The sequence below is a fragment of the Myotis lucifugus genome, unplaced genomic scaffold (genome assembly GCF_000147115.1).
Source record: "Myotis lucifugus unplaced genomic scaffold, Myoluc2.0 scaffold_989, whole genome shotgun sequence".
NCBI classification, from domain to species: domain Eukaryota; kingdom Metazoa; phylum Chordata; class Mammalia; order Chiroptera; family Vespertilionidae; genus Myotis; species Myotis lucifugus.
The window spans coordinates 110822-115849 of NW_005872037.1; the positions used below are offsets into that span (position 1 = coordinate 110822).

A 5028-nucleotide genomic window follows, 5' to 3' on the forward strand; every position below is an offset into this window, starting at 1 on the left:
GAGAAGGGAGAGCTAAGGTTTCAGCAGGTTGCCATTAACTGGTCAAGAAGAGGAGGAGGGGCTAGCAAAAGAGGAAGATAAGGAACTGCCTTAAGGGAACACCAAAGCCAGAGGAGGGAGTGACAGAGGAGGGAGTGACAAGCTGGGTTGACAGTTTGAGGAGGCAGAGGGCTGAGGAGGAGCCTTTAGATTTTGGGACCTAATTTTATCCCTTGCAACTGGGAATGCAGGCTGGCCCCTTCTTCCTATGACAGAGCAGCCAATATGTGAAGCCAGTTTCGTATTTTATTCTCAGAGAGGAGTTCCATGGGAGCCCTTGGCTGGTCTCATCCCAGGGCTCTGTGCAGAAGCCCAGTCACAGAGCCCTCAGCTCATCCTTGTCATGTCAGCAGCACACGGGTCTGGGCCAGGCTCCTTCACCACAGCTGTCCCATCCACCCCGAGGGCTCAGAACTCGCAGATCACAAAGTGCTTCCCTCCACAGCGCACGTCGTTCCACTTGCCATTGGTCTTTATCTCCACACAGTACTCATCGCCTCCATCGTTGTTGGGCTCCCCGGGGTTCCAGTTGGTATAGACCAGGGACTCCCCTCTTGGGTAGATGAACCTGCCCTCCCGCTTGGAGAAAATCAAGCTCAGGAACGCATTACCCTTGTTCTCAGCCTCGACCAGCTGATGCAAGGCGTGGTTCTCAGCTTCAGAGAGTGTGGAGGGCAGCTGCCCCCCGGGCCTGTAAGCACACTTGCTGTGCCTCCAGGAAAGGTTTCTGAAAGTATGCTGCCTTGAAGACCTTCTTGCCAGCATCTCGGCCGTGGGGGAAGAGCTCCACTAGGAGGAGAGGACAGTCAGGCTGGGGCTCTGGGTGCACCGGCCAAAGCTCCATGGCTCTGAGTCCTTTGTGCTCCAAACAGAGCCCTGGGCCTCCCATATAAGGCCTCAGAGCACCAGGGAGGACAAAGGTGAGACCCCAGCTCCACGGTGCACTCTGGGAGGTGGATCTGCCTGTCTAGTTACAGGTGAGAACACTGGGCTCAGAGAGGTTAAGTAAGAGGCTCAACATCATGTGATCATCACATGCAGAGTTGGGGGTCACCCTTATCTGATCTCACACTAGAGCTGAGACGTGCTCTTTCTATTGCACCCCATGTTGCATGGCAGAATCAGTTTCCCAGTTACTGGGTGGGACCAGGAAGCTTTGGCATCGTGCAGCCTCTGAGAGCTGGAAAGAAGGATGGTGCTCCCTCTGATCTCACTGTGGACTCTGCATAACAGCAGGGCATGTGGCATTGACAGGGAGGTCTGTGCCGGGTGTGGATGTGGGAAAGAAGAGGAGAGGGTGGGCCATCTGAGGGCAGCGCTGTGCTAATCTCTGCACTGTGTGCGCCCAGTGCTGGCCTCTAGGTGTGCATGTGGGTGAGGCTGGAGAGCTGGGAGAGAGGACAAGGACAGCTGAGAGGTGTGCATGGGCGTCAGGGGCAGGAGAAAGTCAGTGCTGGAGAGAGGCCTGTCTGGGAGTCAGAGGGCCAGGTATTCAGCCCGGCCTTGGCCATGACTGTCAAAGTGGAAAAGGGAAAGTCAGTTTCTTTTTCATGGTTTCCAGTTCCTCATCTCTAAGATGGGAATACAATTTATAAAAGCATCACCTGTGTGACATTCAACTATATGTTCTCATTCTATCGCATTTTCCATTTGTGTGTGTGTGTGTGTGTGTGCACTTTAATATATTTTTATTGATCTCAGAGAGGAAGGGAGGGGGAGAGAGAGATAGAAACATCAATGATGACAGAGAATCATTGATTGGCTGCATCCTACACGTCCCCTATGGGGGTCAAGCCCTCAGCCCAGGCTCATGCCCTGACCAGGGATCAAACCATTATCTCCTGGCTCATAGGCCAACGCTCAACCACTCAGCCATGCTGGCCAGGCTCATTTTCCATCCCTTTCACTTCTGGGTTGTGCATAGAAGCCTTCAGGGCTCCTGAGAGGGCTGTGCTCCAGCCCCAAAGGACTGGGGAGGAGCCCAGGCTGCACCCTGACCCACTGTGACCCTTCCACAAGGGTTCAGGGGCCAAACTCTTCACAGGCTCAGGAGGGCACCCAGAGCAGCCCTGGACAGGAGTTCCTCTGCCATTCACTACATGCACCCAGGTGGGTCTGTGTGTGCATACACGAATATGGCCACGTGTCCATCTGAAGGCACATGGGAGCACTGAAGGTCCACCTGGGTGCCTGTGAATATGCGTGGGTGCTCATGGGTGTAGATGACGTGAGGTGAGTGATGGCATGTGTGTAATACACACACGCATGTCAGGTGTATACCATGAATTTTCCTTTGTTTGGATCAGTGTGCATGTGAGGGAGAGAGTGCACATGCATGTTTGTGGATAGAGGGCGACATACTAAATGCTTGAAACCTCACCCTTGGCATGTGGGTACTCAGTGGCCTTAGGTATGTAAGAGCAAACCCTATGTCTCAACCCTGTGTGCTCTCCCCCGTCAGAAACTCCTCTTTGCATCAATGAGATTTGCTGAATGATTTGAGCTCAAAGCTGACATGGGGGAAGCGGGAGGAGGGGCGGAAATTAGGGACTGAGGTGGAGATTCCCACAGGCACAGGCACTGGGCTGTGCTGCTGGGGCCTCTGACTCCTCAGCACCCAGGTTAGGGGAGAGTCTCTACCATGAACACCCAGGGAGGAGCGGGAGAGCCCAGCACTGGCAGAGCCCAGAGGCAGCCTGTCCCCTGCCGGACCCAGGGCCTGTCTCAGGTGAGACTCTCAATGGCCACATGCCAAGGTCAGACCCTCACAGCCTTGAAACCAAGAACAGAATCCCAGCCCCAACTCTCAGGACAGTGTCTGGAGTCGCTGCTGCTGTGGGCTGGGCAGCAACATCTTGAGGGGTTTGCACACCTAGCCCCATAGAGATAAGAAATGCATCCTGGGTAGTGGGGTGTCCAGGGACCAGCACAGGTTAGCAGTAGGGAAGGTCTGAACTGCACTGGGCTTGGGCATTGATCTGGCTCGGGTCACAGGTGGCTGTGATGGTGTGGGCTGGAGCTGGTAGCTTTGACCATGCTGGCGCCAGCCCACTGAGCTGTTGTTGGGGCCACACCCTGCTCCGTGTCCCTTGAATCTGCTTCCAGCTCCTAGACCATGTGGCTGCCCTGCTCTGCCCCGCCCTATGCTTAGCCCCAGGTCCTGCCCCAGTCCCAGGTCCAGCTCGTCGTCCAAACCCTCTACAACCCTAGAGCCCCCAATCCTACAACCAGGCCTGCCTCAGGCCCAGCCAACTCCAAACCCAAACACAGACCCCGCCTGGGGCCTGCCCTCAGCAACTGGCTCAGGTTCAGTCCAGGTCCAGGAACTCACCTTTCTTATACTGAAGGAAGGCTCCCTGCAATGCCTCCACCTGCTGCCTCAGAGCAGCGATGTCTGCAGGAGAGAGAGGCCCAGTGAAGACCAGTCCCCCACAGTCAGGGATCAGCTCAGAGTCCGGTTCCCTGGGAAGGGTGCTCAGTGACAGGCTTTCCTGGGGGAGGGGTAAGGAGCTGGACCCCAGGAAGCCCACAGCCACTGACACAGCTGCCCCTGCAATCCCAGGGTCTCCACGCTCACCAGGGCACCTTTCTCCCCTTTGACATCTGGGGGCCCTCTTGTCCCTGAAGAGCCCTGAACGCCTGGGCACCCATTACTCCTGAGGAAGGTACAGATTAGGACAAAGGCTGCTAAGAGTGTCTGCAGGCTGGATGATTTCCCCAGCTCCACGTAGAGAAGGGGAACTGGGGGGCTGTGCACCCCACTGTCTGGGCTCCTCCAGATGTGGAGGTTTGGGGGGCAGGGTCCACAGCAAGGCCTGCCAGTGGTGATGGCCTGGCTTCACTGGCACACTGAGTATCCTTAGTTCACATCATGGGTTGCCATCATCATTCCTTTCTCTCCCTTCTGGACCTCCCGACACCAATCTCCAACCTTTGGGTCCAGGCTCTCTTATGGGGGTTGGTTTACCTTGGGGTCCTACATCCCTCTGCATTCTTGAGAGACCCTCTCTTCCAGCCAGCCCACGCACACCTGCAGGTCCCAGGGATCCTGTGAAAAGGACCAGCCAGTCAGTGCATGGAGTCTTCTCCGAAGGGGGAGAGGGGAGAAGGTGAGAGCAGTCATTGAGGTCAGAGAACAGCACCATCCTACAGACACCGCCCAGCAGTATTACAGCCTTCCCTGCATGAACCCAGAGCCACCCACAGGGCACCCTCCTTCCTGGGATGGGTATGTGCATCCTCCTGCATGGCCTAGTGGCAGGCATTGCAGTCCACGCCCACTGCTCACATCGTGGCCCCGAGTCTCCCTTCAGTCCAGGTTCTCTAGCAGAGCTATTGTTCTCTTTGGGGACATCCAGCACCCCCATTTGCCCTGTAGCTTCTGGTGAACCTGTAGCAGCAGAAGAAATGGACATAAACCTGGCCCTGGGCCTAGAAGGAGCAGCACCTGCAGGTCAGCCCTGCATTCCTTCAGGTTCCGCAGGTGTAGACATTCCACCTCCACACTCCTCAGTTTAGTGGTGACCCAGGACACAGGTGTGCACATCCCCGTTTCACAGGCGAGGAACCAGGCCTGCCAGAGCTGGAGGGGGGGTTAAGCCAAGAATTGTCTTATTTCCATGCAGTGCACCCTCCCTGCCCCGAGGCTGCAGGATTACAGCAGGGGAACTACCAGCTTTTACCCGGGATCATGGACTCCTTGCTTTTCCCTTTCTAGGACCAAACTTTATATCAGAAATGATCCCTGACATGATTCACCAGGGAAATGCAAATCAAACCCACGAGATATCATCTCACCCCTCCTAGAATGGTGACTATAAAAAACAGAAAAGCTCACAAGTGTTGGTGAGGATGAGGAGAAGAACCCCTATGCACTGTTGGTGGGATTGTAAATTGATGTAGCCACCATGGAGCCCAATATGGAGTTTCCCTAAGATATTAAAAAGATAAATTAAAAAAAAAGTATGATCCAGCAATACCACATCTGGG

General features: G+C 55.2%; 1 pseudogene; it reads right to left on the reverse strand.

Annotated features, from left to right (window-relative positions):
* Window positions 1–447: 447 nt before the first annotated feature.
* On the reverse strand, window positions 448–4585 carry LOC102426160 (annotated as a pseudogene).
* Window positions 4586–5028: the final 443 nt, after the last annotated feature.